The following is a 20,625-nucleotide window of genomic DNA, read 5'->3' on the forward strand; positions in this document are numbered from 1 at the left end:
TAAGTTTTCATGAAGTACAGAACTCATAAGGCACAGGAAGATGAGTCAAAGTCTTTTCCTCCACAGAAATCACTTTCTGAGTTACTCTTTGGGGAAAAGAGCTCAGTTAAATGAGCCCAAATGCTTTGCATGTTTGATTTGAAGTGGATCTGACAATGACACACCAAGGAGGCATCAGTATTAGTAGCCAGAGCTGGTGATGCTGAGTGCAGCAAGCTGGAGGCATAGAATCTGTAACGACAGAGAATCAGTCCAAATAGGATTAATTTAGGACTGCCTGTCACTTGTGACTCTTGGGCCAGTTGTACAAGGAGGACTGGCTGAGACTGCGAAATGGCCTTGAACTTGTTTTTACTTGTAACTAGCAGCTGTATGAACTCGCCCCCTAAATTTAGCACATAGGAGGATGAAGAGTTGAAGGAAAACTAATAGAAGGTAAGTGGATTCTCCACTGAGGTAGATTCCCTCTTACATAAGGAGATCCCAAGGGCATGTGTTTCAAGGAATATGCTTACAATATTAGTTCACTTAGGATGCAAGTTTCCATTTTGAGGGTTCGTATATTTGTCACACATTGAATACTGACTTGGCATCATCTCTACAGCAGCTCAGGTGTAATCCCTCAAGAAATGGGAAAGTCAGCATCATTCCAGAAGAAATGTTGGAAGTGGATTTCTGACTACTCTACATGAAAAAATATATGTTTTATATAAAATAGATAAAAAAATGAAAATCTCTCCCAGAATCAGAAAATATTAGATGTGGAAAGGATCCTCAAGATAATCTATTTTAATCTTCTTATTTAATAAATGAGGAGCAAAGTTCTAGAGAGGTTAGAGGACAGACCAAGATTATAGAGCCAATAGAGAAAGGTAGTATAGAACAGTGGTTTAAAAAGTGTGTTCTAGTGTCACACTGCCTTGGTATAAATGGTGGCTCCACTAATTACTGGGTATGTAACTTTGAGCGTGTTATTCAAATTTTCTGCATGTCAGATATATAAATGGGAGTCATAGTTTCTACTATACTGAGATTACTATGAAGATTAAATAAGGTATTTTGTATAAAATGGTCTGTACAGTTGCAAGACAGATGGTAATCAATAAACACTAATTATTCATAATAGTAATAATAGTATCATGATGACAATGATAACTTCATCATTTTTGTTACATGACAAGATAAGAATTAGTTCAGAGATCTACATTTGTGCCCTCTAAAACTCACCAGAAATTTCAGAGTCAAATTTAACTGCAGCCAACTATAAGCTAATGAAAGGCTTTTCTACTGAAAGAGCTAAGTGCACTACTGTTAGGATAAAGACTGAAGTACTTTTGGAAGAGCTGAATAGACTGCGGAGGATACAATTGAAGAACTTAGTAACATGTGGAACAATTAAAAGTGAATGGACATGGATTTCTCGACAGATGTCAGCCTAACAAAGAGATCTAGTGAATTGTCACAGAACTCTGTCTTTAGTTTTATTCCAGATAACATATTCATAAATATCCTCAATATAGAAGACAATGGTTATCAATCAGGAGGATGAAGTTAAATTGATGAGGTCAAGTATTAGCAGTCTACAGCCAAAAGATAAGTTTAGAGAGAAAACATTGAATAGATATATTTCAGTTTTTAAAAAGCAACTGCATAAGCAAAAGGAGAAGCTTTAGCAGTAGCACATGTCAAAAACATTTATCAGTTTCAGCTGCCATTAAACCTAAAATGATGCAAAACCCAAAGAGCAGTAAGTTTACTGACAACAAATCCACGTATCAGTTGAAAATTGTGAGTAAATATTTCATGAATTTGAAAATCTGGATGACTATTGCCTCTCTAGAATAATATCACAAGGTAGAAATCAAAATCCTCAGGAAATAAATGTTGAAAAAAGTGAAAGAGATGAAATCAAAGCTGACAGATCTCAAGAAAAGAGTAGACAGAAAGTAAAATCAATGCAGTCATAACGATGAAAATGGAATGCACACAAGAGTGAAAAAAAACCACTGAAGAATACATATTGGCAGAGAGGATAAAAATAAAGCATATTTACAAAAAGAAATGGAAGAAAAAATAAAGACGAATGAGCAAATGATAGAGAATTAGGGAAGGGAAATCCACCTAAGCAGGGTCTCCAAAAAAAGGAAACAACTTACTGGGAAAAACTATAGAGTCATAATTCAAGAAATTTTTCCTGAAATAAACGTGGGCTTGAATCTCCATGCTGAAAAGGTACATCTTTGCTGGATTAATTGACCCAGAATAGTGGATACCAAGATGTATGGAATTCAGAGTACAGAATCCCATTAGCAGCCAGAAAAACAGATTAAAATATGAATGGTAGGAAAATCTACAGGATCATTCAAACTTATAAGATTGTTGATCAACATATAAAATTAACTTAAAGGAAATATAAGCCAAGGAAATTATATTAAGTCAAATTATTCTTTAGCTATAAAAGCTACAGGCAAATAGCATTATATAAATGAGAATTGAGTAAAAGTTGTTCCCATGAGTCTTTCTGGGGGAAATTATTAGAGGACAAAGTTCAGCCTCCAAAAATGACTGGGGGAAAACCAGAGCAACTGGACAGGAGGGAGCATTGAATGGTTAATAGCTGGGAGTCAAAGGATATCATTTAAAGCTGACAGGTCGAATAATAGAAGTATAAGAGCATTTAACTCTAGAATGATAATAATCAAACAAGACTTTTAAATTGACTAAAATTGAAGGGTAGAAGTGAGAGAGAAGAGGGGAAAGGAAGTGGAAATACACTAATTACATCATCTCTTATCGAACATGAGATTCATTTTTTTAAAAAGGACTAAGTTTGTTATAAAACTTTGTTATTCTAAAGGAATGCAATGCTTCCTAAATACCAGAGCTACATGCATAAACACATGAAAATGAAGAAAATGGAACACATAGTAAAACATACACACAAAGCTATGAATACAATGAAAAACCATGAACAATTTTCATAGAACTAATGAAAAGTATATATATCATTATTTTATTAAAATTTAAGAGTAGATTATAGAACAAAGTCCAATGCTTTGCAACACACATTAATATTTCTATTTATGGAAATAGGAATCTATTAATAATCTGATCTTATCTTTTATTACCCTCCTTTCACTGACTCCACTGCTAGCCTCCCTGCTATTGTGGAATAGGCCAGACCTCCAGCTACTGCCCCAAGGCCTCTGTAATTGTTGTTTGAGTTGCTTTCTCTGAAATCTTCCCATAATCATCTACTTCTTATTCATAATCTCTAGGTCTTTATGTTCCCTTTCCAGAGAAAGAATTTCTCAGCCAATGTTTAGAAAGAAATGAATAAGGGAGAAGAAAGCATATTTATTCATGTGTGTGTGTGTGTGTGTGTGTGTGTGTGTGTGTGTGTGTGTTGTATTGGCTTGTATATATAAATAAAATTTTTCTAGAAGGTTAAATAAGAACTTAGTAATTGTGATCTTCAAGGGGAAAGGAAATTGAGCATCTGAGGGGCATTTATCGTTGGGGGGGGTGGAATTTCTTGCTTTTATATATTTTCATAGTTTGGAGATTTGACCCATGTGTCTATATTATCTATTTTTAAAAAATTTAACATAATGATGCATTATGGTGAGAACTAAGAGAAAGGCACAGAACCCAAAAAGAAGTTGTTAAGGTTTTCTTGGTGAATATATATCCTCATATGAGTTTTATTCTAGAAAAAGGAATTAGCCAGGAGAGATGGAAGTGATGGATCTCCAGGTGGAAGATAGAACTGAAGACAATTTTAAAGTCAAATATCAGCATTGTATGTTCAAAGGTACAAGACACTTAGCATAACTGAACTATAAAGAGCAAAACAGTGTGGGGAGAAGTGAGCCTGGAGAAACAGGTCAGACCAAGTACTCACATTACATTAGCAACCTAGTATCTCATTCTGGAAGCAATAAGAAGCCACTGTAGACTTCTAAGTGAAGCCTTTAAAAATATCACCACCTATCAAAAGTTAGCTGAATTCTTATATAATTAATACCAACTGTTATAATTTTTTTGAATTCTAATTAATTTTTATTAGAGAATAGTTGACTTACAATGTTGTTAGTTTCCACTGTACAGCAAAGTGAATCAGTTATACATATACATATATCCACTCTTTTTTAGATTCTTTTCCCATATTGGTCATTATAGAGTACTGAGTAGAGTTCCCTCTGTAGGTTCTTATTAGCTATCTATCTTATATATAGTACTGTGTATATGTCAATCCCAATCTCCCAATTTATCCCTCCCCCACTTCCCATCTTGGTAACCGTAAGTTTGTTTCCTACATAGGTGACTCTATTTCTCTTTTGTAAATAAGTTCATTTGTACCCAACTGCTATAACTTATAATACCCATACGATAGATTCAATTAAAACTCTGTGATTACTTTGGAGAAATGTCAATTTAGATCTTCTGCCCATTTTTTGATTTGGTTGTTTGGGGTTTTTTTTTTTTATATTGAGCTGCATGAGCTGTTTGTATATTTTGTACATTAATCCCTTGTCAGTCTATTTGTTTGCAAATATTTTCTCCCATTCTGTGGGTTGACTTTTCATTTTGTTTATGGTTTCCTTCACTTCCTTTCCTTTAAGTTTAATTAGGCTCATTTGTTTATTTTTGTTTTTATTTTCACCACTCTAGGAGGTGGATCTTGCTGTGATTTATGTCAGAGAGTGTTCTGCCTATGTTTTCCTCTAAGAGTTTTATAGCATCTGGCCTTATATTTAGATCTTTAATCCATTTTGAGTTTATTTTTGTGTCTGTTGTTAGGGAGTGTTCTAATTTCATTCTTTTACACGTAGCTCTCCAGTTTCCCCACCACCACTTATTGAAAAGACTGTCTTTTCTCTGTTGTAAATTATTGCCTCCTTTGTCATAGATTGGGTGACTATACTTGTGTGGGTTTGTCTCTGGACTTTCTCCAAAGAAGACATACAGATGGCCAAGAGGCACATGAAAAGATGCTCAACATCACTAATTATTAGATAAATGCAAATCAAAACTACAATGAGGTATCACCTCACACCAGTTAGAATGGGCATCATCAGAAAATCTACAAAAAACAAATGCTGGAGAGGGTGTGGAGAAAAGGGAACCCTCTTGCACTGTTGGTGGGAATGTAACTTGATACAGCCACTATGGAGGCCAGTATGGAGGTTCCTTAAAAAACTAAAAATAGAATTACCATATGACCCAGCAATCCTGCTACTGGGCATATACCCAGAGAAAACCATAATTCAAAAACACACATGCACCCCAGTGTTCATTGCAGCACTATTTACAATAGCCAGGTCATGGAAGCAACCTAAATGCCCATTGACAGATGAATGAATAAAGATGTGGTACATATATACAATGGAATATTACTCAGCCATAGAAAAGAATGGAATGATGCCATCTGCAGCAACATGGATAGACCTAGAGATTGTCACACTGAGTGAAGTAAGTCAGACAGAGAAAGACAAATATCACATGATATCACTTATATGTAGAATTTTAAAAAATGGTACAAATGAACTTATTTACAAAACAGAAGTAGTCACAGATGTAAAAAACAAACATGGTTTGGGGGAAAAGGGGAGGGAGAGATAAACTGGGAAATTGGAATTGACTTATACACACTACTATATATAAAATAGACAACTAATAATAACCTACCATAGAGCACAGGGAACTCTACTCAATACTCTGTAATGACCTATATGGGAAAAGAATCTAAAAAGTAATGGATATATGTACATGTATAACTGATTCACTTTGCTGTACAGTAGAAACTAACACAACATTGTAAATCAACTACACTCCAATAAAAATTTTTTTAAATACAAAAAACAAAACAAAACTCTGTGACTAGTTGTGGCCAGAATGTGGAGAAATTCAAACCTTAATACTGTGGTGGCTGTGTAAATTGATCTGGCCACTTTGAGTAACAATTTATCAATATCTATTTGATTTGAAAATGGGTGTTTCATACATCCCATTCTATGTCTAAGTTTATGCCCAAGGAAAATATTCATGTAAAAATACAAGGAAGTGAGTAAAGGAGGTTATTATAGGATGCTTGTAATAACAAGCTATGGAAAGCATCTGTCTCCATAAACAGAGGAATAGATAAATACATTATAATAAAATACATTGTGGTATATTCATAAAATATTATTCACAGTTAAAATGAATAAATGAAAAGTCACCTTAAACTTGCACATGCACACACACACACAATACTTAAGTCAATCCAGATGAGTGGAGTCCAAATATCCTGATTCCTATTGCTGCTGTAACAAATTATCACAAACTTATTGGCTCAAAACAACAAAAATTTATTGTTTTATAGTTGTGGAAGTCAGAAGTCCAAAAATGTTCTTAACGGTCTAAAATCATGGTGTTGGCAGGACTGCCTTCTGGAGGTTCTAGGGTAGAATCTGTTTTCTTGCCTTTTCCATTTCTAGGCTATCCACATTCCTTGGCTTGTGGTCCCATCTTGTCTTATCAAAGCCAACACTGGCTGCTCAAGTCTTTCTCACAATCTCTTTGACACACATTCCTCTGCCTCCTCCTCTTGTCTTTTAAAGATCCATGTGATTACACAGATAAGCCAGGATAATCTCCCTATTTTAAGGTTATCTGATCACTAACCTTAGTTCCATCTTCAATCTTAATTTCCTCTTTCCATGTAACACAACATATTCACAGGTTTGGGGGAATAGGATGGAGACATATTTGGGGGGTCATATTTGCACCTACCACATACCTCTGACCACTGATACTTTACTGCACTATGATTCACCATCATGAGATAAGATCTGTTCAGTATAGCAGTAGGTAACTGTAAAATGCTCATTTATGTAGATATTATAGAAAGTAACTCTGGAAATCAGAGAGCACAGTATAGCAATCTCATTACCACCATCTGTTACCTACCTGAAATTCAGGGTTTACTACTTTTGAATCCAAGGATCATAGAACTTAACTAGGCTCAGTGAAGACCCAAGATAACCTTATCAGGGACCTGCAACTGAATTGTAGATGTGGTCAACCAAAGCCAAAATAACATCTGTAAGTGAGCAATTTGCTCTGACCTGTGCAGATGACACTGAAAACAGCACAAAACACTTTTCTTTCTTGAGTTTTCATGCAGTTGAAGTCCAATTGCTAAAATCAAGTAGGTGAAGAAATCAATGCTTGCTGTTGATTTTCCAGGTTCCTAATACTCTAGGGTGATTTGGGGAGTTGCTGTTCTATCAAACCATTCACAAATAAATGACTGGACACTCATTTCCATTTAGAATGTCTATTTAAATACTAATTTGACCTCTGAGTGTTCTGGGGGTTGGTTGATTAATGCATGTAAAATTGTCATTAAAATTGCGTATCAAGTCAAGTTAAAATGAAGCTATTATATCTTGGCTGATTTTCTTCCCTGGAATCCTGAGAGGAAAGAAAGCAATGGCAGTAGATCATCAATAAGAAGAGAAGGAAGAAAGAAATTTTAACGTTCGTTATAAAAGTATCTGAGCCTTTCAATTCAGCTAAGAGAATTAGACTTCTCCTGATAAAACCCTTTATGATATTTTAAAAAATATGGTAGAAAATAATCCTCTTAAAAAATGAGACTTCTGAATGCCTTTCTGTTTTTGCACCGGAAATTGAGGGTGTAGAGCATGTCATATAAATGACTTCAGAGTTTCACAAGAAACACTCAGTGGAAATCCTTTTAAATTTATTTGGTGGTTTACTTCCCACCCTGAGGGGTTGAAAATCTCAGGCACAGGAAGCAGTTACTGATTTACTGGTTGATCCACAGCCTTTAGTTTCAGTGACAGCTCATTTGACCCATTTCATTTCTCAAAATTGCTTTTTAATTTCCTGAGAACAGCAGCATTGTTGTAGTGTGTTGAGAGCATCATGTGTTTCAAAATGCTAAACCCTCTTATTTTATTCCATAATTCATCTCCATTGGAAAGGCAGATCTCCTTTCGAGGGGCATGAGTGTAGGTTTGGAGTGTCAAAGGACCCAAGTTGTGTCCCTGCTCTGTTCTTTACCAGTCATGTGACCTTGGAGACTTCAATTCCCATCTCTGGGCCTCACCTTCTAGTATCTATTTAAATAAGGGATTGAACTATATTTTCAAAGATCCTTTCTGTTATAAAGTTCTATATCACTACGGGTGCTTAGCACTAGTAAAAATATGCATTATCATTTTATATACAATGGAAAGGTGGCTTTGCTAATTACAGGAATACTAGTTCAGCTATGCATGACAATTTTGAACAAAATAACATGTTTGGTCCTTAAACGGCAAATACTAAGAGGGTTTTATAATGACACATGGCTTGTCTTTTAACCTGCTAATTATATAGCCCTTTATTCTCAAGAGAAGATTCACTTATGCTAAAGACTCTGGGATGAAGCTTAACCAGCCACATGTTATAAAATGCACAAGCTGAGACCATTGATTGTTTTTCCAACTCCAAAACTTTTTTCAGGCTGTCACACTTCATAAATTTCTCTCCTCTTCCTAGTTATCTTTTCAAACCTTATTCATCCTTGAAGGCCTAGATGGAGTTCAATCTAACCCATATAGCTCTGCATGAATAGCCCATAGTTTTTCTTTCCTGCATCACTATAGAATTTGATCATAGCAGTGCCAATCAAAACCACAACTATTTATCAACTTGTATGTTTGTGTACAAATTAGAAGGTGTAGAGGAAACATAGAAAGGTAAAACATATCCACTATTTTCAAAGAATCTATAATACCATTAACATAAGACATAAGCACATATGGCTTAAGTGAATATGTGAGAACTGAAAATTACTGAATCATTTTAAGGTTACTTATTGTTAATTATAAAATTAATGATAAATGGTTTCAAATTTAAAAATTTTTTTTTACTCTTGAACTATTTTATCTTCACAAATAAAATAACTTACCAATATATATCAAATAAAGTTAGAGATGCTATGGTTCAAAGGAGAATAAAAAACCTAGGTCTTCTCTCTAGGTGGTTTGCAAAGCACATCCTTATAAATTGAGCATCCTAAAGAAAATGATTTTAAAACCACAGGGCAACAGGGGTTTGGCATTTTATGAATAAAGGAATACAGCCTAGATGGTAAGAGAAGTCTTCTTAGAAGCGATGAGACTGAATCCAGATTTTAAAACATGTATGGATGTTGGGTAGATTAAAAGAACTGTGTGGAAGCTTTACAGACGAATGAAAAGAGCATGAGGAAAGCATTGAGGGAGGCAATTGCAAGGAGATTTGGAAATAAACAATTATAATAAGATGATACTTTGCAAAATACATTATCTGTCTCTGCATTTTAATGCACAAAACTTTGTCTTAGTCATTCAGGTCTATTTCTCTACCTTGAGGGGTTGAGTGATGATGGAGAAACATGGAAGTAGAGAATTAAAACTTTTAGGACAGAAATGTAGAGAGAGTCTTTCAGGTTTTTAATACCAAAATGTTAGTTGTGAATCAAGATAATAGTCTTGAAAGTTAAACTTTGAGGAGAAGAAAAAAAAATTTACATTCCCTTAACAAACATTAACACACAAAAGGCACATTTAGATCATAGACGTGTGTGTGTGTGTGTGTGTGTGTGTGTGTGTGTGTGTGAGTTTCTGTTATCTTAGGATATTCCTTTTCTGCATGTTAGATTAGGTCATGGGGCGTTGGGGGTGGGGGTGGGGGTGGTGCCTGTTGGGTAGAAAAGGTAAACAAGATACCCATATGAGTTTTGGTAGATCAAAAATGATCAGAGGTAGTGGTTGTTCCCTGGGTATAACATGGGAGAGGCTGAGCACCTAACTTCAGCACAGAAAACAGAATAAGAGAAATGGACCAAAGAATATACAGCAGAAAGTAACACAACATTGTAAATCAGCTACACTTCAATACAAAAAAAAAAAGAAGCCAAGTAGATGAGACTGAAGGTGAGTTTCTTGTACCCCATGGTCTGTGTATAGATGCTCAGAGAACCCAGAGAATCCTGGAGACTGGGATGGGACATGGAGGGTTGGACAAATATCATTCACTGTGCAGGGACCTGAGGACTGATAGCTAATGGCCAGGACACACACCTAAGAGCTGTGTGCCAGCATAACACACACAAAAAGCCAGACAGGACCAGTTTATCTTAGTAGGACCAGTCTAGGGAGAAGATCTCACTGGCCACTAGATAGCAGAGAACAGCAAGATCAGGAGACATTGTACAGATACCACTAATTTGTGAATTCATACCTCCCTCACCAGAACAAGAATGCTGTAAACACTTTTTAAACCCAGGTGCCACCAAAAGGAGGGGAAAGAAAGAAACAAGAACTTTTCTGAAGCTTCTGATTCATCAAAAGAAGTACTTGGAATTATTGGACTTCGTCTTCACTGGCAGAAGGTCTGCATGTGATCACATGCCCAGGTGACCCCAGAGATGGTATAGGGGCTGGGGCAGGGGTGGGGCAAGGAAAGGAAGATGAATTATAAAATAATGAAGAAGTTGTATTTGGGAATAATCTGAGTAAAATGGACCATGCCACACAAATCAGTTTGAAAATAATCAAGAATTCATATATGTAAAAAATGACAATGAAGACAGGAAAGATGGGCCAAGTTACGGAAAATCCAAATGTTAAGTGTTATACATTTAAAATGATGTCCCTCTTCTGCAACCCACTGCTTTCTCAATCTTCTCTCTCCTTCCTGCCACAAACTCCCTCTTGGGAAGGGTAATTTTTCTACTACTCCAATGATCTTTTTCCCAAGAATCCACCAAGTAATTTTTTGTCCTTTCCCTCATCAGATAAATGAACAGCCAAACGAAGTATAAAAAAAAAGACAAGTGAGAGGGGCAAGATGTAAAAAGCTGCGAAGGATCTGAGTGAACAGGTGACCTGTCACAGTTTCTTGGATACAGGTAGAAGACATGGGACCTCTGGGCCGGAGAATAAGGACTTCATTACCCACAGCAATAGCAGCAGCTAGAGGATTAGCATTTTTACTGCTTCTCCTCACCCAAATTCCAACAGAGCAACGCAGAGGGCCAGGTTGACACCTACTCCCATAAGGGGTTACATCACAGGAGAGAAGCCCCAAGCTTATGGAACTGAACTCTTTTAAAATGGACAGTAAGCATGCCTGCCTTTTGCCCCAAAGGAAGCTATTATGTTTATTATATTATACAGGAAACAAATTTTCAGTGGCTCTGAAGGGAGACACTATCTCTATTGTCCAATGCTGTTCACTACCCAAACATTCTTGGAAAGAGAGTAAACAAAGATGGTCTGCTTTAAAGATGTGCTGAAAAATAAGAGACCTATGAAGAATTGTCTCCCAAGATAAGACTGTGACCCTCTCCCCCACTAAATATTTATCTTATCACATATGATTAAGGTTATTCTCTACCTATCAGAAGTGGGAGTTATTAAAAACACTTGAGAAGAAGTTATTTTTTAAAAACACAAAGAGTAATATCGCTTGTCAGAGTCCGTTTGGGCTGCTATATCAAGATACCATAGTCTGAGTGACTTAACAACAAACATTTATTTCTCATAGTTCTGGACACTGAGGAGTCCAAAATCAAGGCACCAGCAGATCCAGTGTCTGAAAAAGACACTTTTCCTGGTTTTCAGACCAGGTTGATGTATCATCACATGGCAAAGAGCAGAGAGATAGGAAGCAAGCTCTTTTTCTCTCTCTCTCTTCCTTCCTCCCTCTCCCTCTCTTTCTCTCAAGTTTCTTCTTTCGGGGGAGTCGGGGGGTGGGGGCAGTAATCCCGTGATGAGGGCTCCACTCTCATGAGTGAATTATTTCCCTAAGGCTTTACCTGATGATACTATCCTATTGGATGTTAGGGTTTCAGGTAATGAATTTTAGAGGAACACAAATATACAATCCATAATACCACTGAAGTTTGACAGCTGGTTGGAGACTAGAGAAAAAGTGACATTTCATCCAGATGAGAAGTAATATTTAAACATTATTTGTTACCTGACTTATGTTTGTCTTAACTCCCTAACTAGATTTTTTTTCTCTTTAGAATCCAGACTACATATTAAACTAGCTATTTCCCACATCCCTCTCACAGGGCTGAGTACACAGGAGGCACTCAATAAATACCCTGCTGGTACAATGACTTATTAATTTGAATCTGGGGGGTTGCTAAGAAGAGTGGATAGTGCTTTTAATGTCTGGCTGCAGAAACACAGCATAGAGAACGTGAATTTGTTCACGCTCCTTCATTACATTGTACTTATTTAATTCCCCAAGAAAAGTAATCATCTCTTTAATGCTATGTCCTTTTGGGGAATTTTCTCCACATGCAGGTTACGTTATATTTATAAAGAGCAATAGCTCAACTGTTTTGGCACATGACTCTTAAAAGTCAGCCTGTAAGAGGGTTAAGCTTTAGGTGTGTGGCAGTGCTGTTTTTTTTAGGGACTTGGAAGCTGTGCTTTCTATAACTTGTATTTTTATATCAAGGGTAGCTAAACTGTGTCACTGCTTTATAACTGCATAAGATCATTGCTAGAAATTGAAATTCTAATAGGATGCTTCCTATTCTTAATGTTACAGTCATGTTTTCTTTTAACTAATTAGAAAAATAATGTTTGTAATAGGAAAAAGACTAAAGCAAAATCTGATTCCAGGGCTTCCCTGGTGGCGCAGTGGTTGAGAGTCCGCCTGCCGATGCAGGGGATACGGGTTCGTGCCCCGGTCCGGGAAAATCCCACATGCCGCGGAGCGGCTGGGTCCGTGAGCCATGGCCGCTGAGCCTGCGCGTCCGGAGCCTGTACTCCACAACGGGAGAGGCCACAGCAGTGAGTAGGCCCGCGTACCGCAAAAGAAAAAAAAAAAAAATCTGATTCCAGGTACCAATCAAATGGAGAAACAAAGCATTCAATGCTCATTGTGTGAAAAATCTCTTTTAAGGTCAAAGCAGCAGATGAAACCGCAGTGGTTTTTGTTGTTTCTTTGCTTAATAGAGTCAGCATTTTTATTTACAAGCAAATGATAGCATCTCTTATTTAAGTGTAAAAGTTAGCCTTTGCCAAATGATGATAGAAATAATTAACAATATTATCTTAGTCAATTTAGCTAATTCTGCCTCTCTGTGATCTCCTTTGATTCCTTCAAAGGTTTTGGAACTCCAGAAAAAAAGAAAAAAGGAATTTTCCTGGAAGAAATTTGCATAGCAGAGTTAAAGTGAAAGACTGAATAACTCCAGTCGAATAAGTCCTATGCATCTCATGGTGACTTATTACTTGAAGTGTTATGATACCCAGTACTTTAAGAATACAGTCAGCTCTACAATACCGAACTGATGCTACGGCAAGTGGGGTTTGCTTTTGTTTTTGTTTTTCTCTATGACCTTCCCCCCTTTGGGATTTAGCTGTTAATATTCTAGTTCTCGTTTAGCTTTATCTCATTAAATTACTTAGCATTTCATTATTTTTAGGGTTTCACCTCCTCCTTACATAAGAAGCCATTATGATTTCTCTAAGCCCAGTTTTTACTACACATTGTGACTTTCCATGGTAAATGCAGCAGAGTGAAGACTGAATTATTACAACTTAGACCTTTATTTAACACCCCAACTCCTTGCAAATGTATCATTCTTTACTAATAAAGACAATGAAAATAAATCCTAAAAGAGTTTAAAATCCCACTCTTGGAAAGTCACTCTGCTGGAAATGGATAAGCATTCCCCATGTCATCAAGATATTGTGCAAATATGTGTGTGTGTGTGTGTGTGTGTGTGTGTGTGTGTAATTTCTATAACTTGGTAGGTAAGAAACAATAAAACTTCGTGCAAATGAATTTATTCATAATGATATCTTATATAATGTGCTTTTTGTAGTACTGTTTTTTTCTCCATATCAATGTTACTGTTAATTCTTCAATCTCTGCTCTATTCTGAATGTTATTACTGTTTTAAATCTTGCTGTTTCCTCCATTTTTCCCTAGTGAGACAGTATAAGAGGTATGAGGAGTGTTCTCTTCGTTCTCTTGTTCTCAATGCATGAAATGCTTGCCACTGTCAACACGACCCGGTGCCACAGCCTCTATCATATTCCCAGACATCACTGCACACAATTTATGAGGTTTACATAAAGGTTATGTGGAATAAATCACTGGCCTTTATCTTTGCCTGGTATCCTCTTTGCATTATTTATGAGCAAAGAACAATGCATCATGCTGGACTCCATGTTAGGCCTCAATAATTCACCTGTGAAACATCATTTTCCTGGAGATCCTGACGTTAGAGTGAAGAGGCAACTCCCTCTTTCTGAGAAGAGCCTTGCAGCATGTTTCAGATAATACATCAGAAAGACACTGATGATATCTATTAATAATCATCAATCTTAAGAAGCAGCACAACCCACAAAGGAATAAATGTTCTTATGCTTGCATTCTACAAGGATTGGCACTTATCTTGTCCATCCTCTGGACACCATTCAGTCATTCACTCAACAGCATTTTGCTGAATACTTACTATGTTCCAGGCTGCACCATTGTTAAATGTTTGTATTTCTTCAGTGAACAGAGAAACAAAAAGTATGGTCTTGGCCTAGGTTCCTTCACAAAAGGTCCTGAGAGAAGGGCTTGAATGCATAAAGTTTAATTCTGGAAATGAACCCAAGTAACTGGTGTAGGGAACTAGAAGAGCAACACAGGGCAGGAGGGAAAGTTAATTTAAAATTGCATCATTGAACTGACTACCTCAATGAACTGGAACAAAATTCCACCTGGGATCTTCTGAGGAGCCATGTATGGGCACCTCAGAATTGTTCACCTGAGACAGAGAAGAGCAGTTCTCATCCCCAATTTCTGAGGGTTGTGCACGGAAACTTAACTGTCTTCTGCAAGTGTCACACGGCTGAGCTGATTCCCACAGGCATCCCATTTGGAAGTAGTGGAGAAAATCCAGAGCCCAAAGCAAGAGATTTAGAGTGTTGGTAAGGCAAGGTGCTGTCATATTATACCTGCATGCGTCTGTGTGCCACGGCAGTGGCTGGAGTGAAAATATACGTCAGAAAGATATGAGGTTGCATGCAAGAGACGGCTGATACAATCCCTGCCCTTGAGCTTGTATCCAAGTCAGTTGCATTTTATCCAATCCAGATGCTTTACTTGGGGCTTTCTAAAGCAAACAACAGGAGTAAATGAAAATGGCTGCACTCATACAATAGATCTAGACCAATACATAGCTAAGACCTGTTAACTTAAATTCTGTTAATTTAAGAATTGCCATGTGAAAAAAAATACAAATATAAAAAGGTCTACTATATTTATTACCAAGGTTTATCATAGAGAAAGATTAAAGATTTTAGAATAGATATGTCTAAGAGAACCAGCTCATCTGAATAGCTCTTGTTTTATTTTATAGGTTCTACACGATGGTCTTATTTAGAAACAATTTCAACTGAAATCATAGATCATAGGTATTAATGACTACAAAATTCCAAAACACAAGACCTTCAAGTAAAAGAGAGAGTAAAAAGCCAGCTTTTAACCCTTACCTGAACACTTATATCCACCCTTTAGAGTCTGAAAAAGCAAGAGATAAACTTAAAGTATTTTTGGAGAGAGCTGTTATAGCACTGTGACTCTACCCCTGCCGTGGGGGGGAAATTGGAAAGCACTTTAATTTTTCAAAACCAAGGAAAGAATCTTCACTAGTATGCCTTAGAGAACTTTATCTGTTTTCTATGGATCTTAGAGTCACAGTAGACTAAAACATACCTGAGAAACCTAAAGGGAGAGAGACCATGGTTGCCTAGCTTTTCTGATTATGAAGACAAACACAGTGGATTTGGGTACCAGGCTCTATTTCCAGAATTTTCAGGGTATAGTCAGAGAAGTGGTAAAGGATTGTTTTGATTCTGCCCAAGAGGGTTGCCTGAATTGGGAAGGTGTCCTCAGCCAAAAGAATGTCTTAAGTCTGAGGAAAAGTAAAAAATCATCAGCCAGAAGAGAAGCATTTACCCACCTCAAGGGAAGTATATTTAAAACATCCCCATCAATGGGAATAGGAAGAAGGACCTCTAGAAACTCCACAAAATCACTTTGCAGAAGAATGAGCATTTTAAATATCTACCAAATTTGTAGCTCCATTTTGAAGAATCTAAAAGAGTTAAAGTCTAAGGAGGATTCAGTATGGGATCACCATAACCATTCTAAAATGGAACCAAGAAGGATTATCTTCCACACTTGGACCATGTGGTACTACCAGGATGAAACATGGACCCTACCAATAAGGTAGAGGAGAAGAGAAGGAAAGAAAGAAAGATGTAAAAGAAAAACTAAACTGGAGGCATAGTCAAGAATTGACAGTACTTGGAATGGAAGGCAAGTACTAATCAGAAATTTTCTCTTGTGTTCATGATGTTAGTAGTATGAACTTTTGGTAATAAATGTCTCATAATGAACTCTACCTGCACATCTTCCAGATATCATGGGACGTGATATCAAGATCACACACAAAAAGCAAAGAAGGAAAGATGAAAATAAAAAGGTATAATGATACATAAACCTGGAGGAGGCTTACAGGCTAGCTGACTTTATCACCCTAGACCAGCCACCAAAGGGGAACTCTCAGACTTAGGTGCATGTTCTGGAGCAGTCAACTCACCTTTGTACTCAAGGATAAGCCAAGTGAGCGAATGTAAGTCCTTAAACACTCTTATTTTACAACAAGCTTTCTGCAGAGTCTCTAAATTCTTAATGGATGAAATGTAGTAAGATTGAATTGTCTTCCTAAACATGGAAATTGTGGGTGGAAGCAGCAATTTCAACTGATTTCAACTGGTTGAAATGAAGAGCTTATATCGCCTCTCGCATTTTGCTGTCTGATCATAACTCTTCAATATCAAGAAAAACTGATGACCTAAGTGGATGATACACCATGACTATCAATAAATGAAATCAAAGCAACCAGCTGAAAAATGAGAACTTAGGCAATCAACAGTTTGCTTTTTCTTTGTGAAATCAACTGACTAATTTGAGTGATTTTCTCTTAAATAACAGGGTGTCATGGGTAGGAACTGTGTGAGCGAGAGTGTGGTATTGAGTACACACTAGGCCAACAAGAGTCAGTCACAATCTGTTGCACAAAGATAATCAAATGACCAGATAATTTGTCTTTGGAGAGAGAATTGTCTCCTGTCTTATCCTCAAAAATATGCTCAGATTTCACAGATATAGCAGATGCTCTAAAGTGCCAGATTAGTCATGCTAAGAGATTTCACTAAAATTAACCATCTCTGAAAAGAAAATGTTAGTGACGTTTAGTAAGCAGAGAATTTCCATTTGTTCTCAGAAGGCTTTGTTCTGGTGTTCAGACTGTGATGGATGATTACCAGCCCCTCAAGTGAGCAGAGCCCAACCAACTTTGAGATTTGTCTTCCTTTTTCTAGAAAGGGTTTAGCAAAGAGAAATTGAGGGAAGTTATGCTTTTACCTGAATATAGAATAGGAAATGGACTAGATTTTTCTTTTAGGATCAAAAAAATCCCAGAAATCACAAATCAGGACTCTTTATATTTGTTTATTTTAACTCTAACCTACTATTATTCAGTAAATATCTTTCGTTTAAATTTATGGAGTCCCACTGCAGTTTAACACTCTAGGTAAAGGTAATGTATAACAGAGTTAATTGATTAGTACAATTTCATTTTACTTTAATATACCAAACCTCTGGTGTGAAACAGTCACAGTCAATGATCAGCATAGACTAAACTGAGGTCATTTTAACTATTACCAACTTCTAAATTTAGTTTTACAGATGAGAAAGAGATGATTAAAGTGTATGTCTCTCTCAATAGTAATAACTTATTAGTAGATATTTATAGTCTTTTATCATTTTGTTTGCTTCTTAGCTGATGTTTTCGCTAACATGATTAACTCATTTTATAGACTTTTAGAATTAAAACTGTGTAGCCAACATCATGAGCCATTGTTCATAGCATCTGGCCTTCTGGTCCTTGTTTTCAATTACATTTCAGTAAAGATGGAGTTAGTCCTGAAAAACCACGATTCTTTAAGGCTCAGACAATTGTGATTTCATCCTCCTACCATCCCTTTAGAAGGATAAGGCTACTGTTCCAGAAGTCACGTCCTTTAAAAAAGGAAACCTTGGTAGAAAGGGGAGAAGAAAAAAATCATTTGCAGTGTCTTTCCAAGGTTCTGAACAGGGATAGGGGAAGCATCTTAATGATGGTAAGTCATAATGAAAGGGCAGTGGATTCCACTGGGTTACCCATATTTCCTCCTACTTGAACTAGCAATCCCCCGGAAAACCACAAATAATAATTATCATGGAAAGAGCCATCTATTCAGCGTTATTATGTGGCAGGTACCATATTAAACACACTATATACTTTACCTTATTTAATCTTTAGAAAGATTCCACAGCGTTACAATAATGTATCATTATTGACTTATGATCGAAAAAAATTCAGGAAATGCAGAGAGGACAAGCAAAATCAGCTAGCTATATGGCTAATATAAAACAAGACTTAAACCCAGAATCAACTGGCCCCAAATCTCATAGAGCAAAACCTTTTTATATTTCACTTCAGATCCTCTCAGCCTCACCTGCTTCTGGGGTCTTTGGCCATTTAGACTACTTCAGCTGCACGGGGGCAACCAACTGTGTGTGTAAACTGACAAAATTCACATGGGACACCCCGACAAGACTGCATCTCATACCCACACTGCACAGCCCTCACCTCCTGGCCCTGAGGTTTAATGTTGATATTGAGGCACAGCGAGCTACCTGGAAGTGTGGACGTAGTTGATGCCCTGTGGGAAAACATTTGACCAGAGGGAGATGGAAGGCTATGTATAAATTCTTCATCCATTATCCTGCCAAAATACTGCCTTTAGAAACAATCGCCCAGCCTTCCAGAGACTGCCTAAGTGAAATGTATGAAGTGAAACACGTACGAAGGGATTTAATACAGGGAAGAGAGGTCTCTGTAGCTGTTGGAAAAGCTAGAATTATAAGTAAGAAAACAAGCACTAATGATCTCATCCCACAGCACCAGGTAGAAGCAGGTAGTTCTCAAAAGCATTCCCAGAAACCACGACAAATCTAAGAAGCTCTGGTAAGCTCTTATCAACTTTCAGTATGCAACAGCGAGGTGGTGGTGGGGTCTCTCACCAACTTGCCTGAAATATACCTCATACCTCCTGCCCTCTATAACACTAACTACCCCATCTCCTGAAGAATGATGGTTTCTCCCTCTTGCCTTCCTTCCAAGAGACTCTCATGAACAGAATTTAATTCAGAACTATACAAGGAGGGGAATTCTGCCTTAGGAGACCTTAGACTAGGGAGAGGTGAGGATACTGAGTTGACAGTCAAGTACTTAGGCATATGGAAATCTGACCTTGATATGAATCCTGGTTAAATACCTTGTCAACCTGGCATCTATAGGGGATGTTGAAGTAATACTAGAATTCCACAAACATTACAGAGTTCCCCCCAAAATCTGGGAATATAATGAGATAGAGAAAATTTTATATGCCAGAATATATTTTAGGAAACCTATGTGATTAGAAGAAACACCTTGATAAGCCACTAGGGGAGGAGGGTGAGACCACTGGACAACATGGTAAAATAGCAAGAGAGATTATTAACTCTCTTCTAAAGAGGACCTAGTTCACAGCAGGACTCCTGTGATGTTAAATGGGTGGGCAAGCTGAGACTACATCACCAAAAGTCTTCCTTCTTTATAGTTTTCCCACAGATTACAGTATTTCCTCTGAATCAATGTTGAACACATACTTAAGCATGTTCTTTTGAAACATCACCAATTGTTGGTCTGTCTGAGGGTCCTTATGACCCAATCCAGCTCTACATTGGTGTGAACATAACCAATCAGTTAACAGTGTCCCAGTGCAAAAACAGGTGAGAGCGTCTGTTCCAGTCTACCTTGTCTTTAAAAAAAAAAACTAGCTTCAAAACAAGGTCCATTTCTGAGGTTGAAGTTCTAAATATACAGTTGACAACATTTCAGAAACTTATTCCTGACTCTGTATTTGCTATCTTTATTTTAATTCAAGACTAATCTCATTCAGTGAATTATTTCTCTTTTTGTTTATAGTGTGCCATAACAATTAAGAGCATTATATTGCATTGATATATAAGTAAATTGATTAATAAGTTTCAAGACCCTTAAGTATAAAATGTTTGGTTAAAGAAATGGAAATTCCTGGTGGCTGCTCCAAGATGTACTTCTGTTGGAAAAACAATAACCATAACCACAAAGGTATATTTATTTAATCTCTGCTGTACCAAAAATTATTCAAAGTGCTCAGATGACTTCTAATAAAGAACAGGTAAGAAATAAGCATCATAATTTACAGTTTGATCCAGTTATGCCTTAAGATGTTACTAGTTGCAAGTAATTTGAACAATGCTTAATATGTTTTTTAAAAATAATATGTATTAGTAATGGTGCATTTGTTACAAAATCATAGCTAATTTTTTTCTGTACATCATTCTAAGGACAGAAATACAAACAGCTGACAAATTGACAAAATTGATAATACTTGATATATATGTGTGTGTGTGTGTGTG

This window comes from Lagenorhynchus albirostris, chromosome 1 (genome assembly GCF_949774975.1).
Source record: "Lagenorhynchus albirostris chromosome 1, mLagAlb1.1, whole genome shotgun sequence".
In the NCBI taxonomy this organism is placed as follows: Eukaryota; Metazoa; Chordata; class Mammalia; order Artiodactyla; family Delphinidae; genus Lagenorhynchus; species Lagenorhynchus albirostris.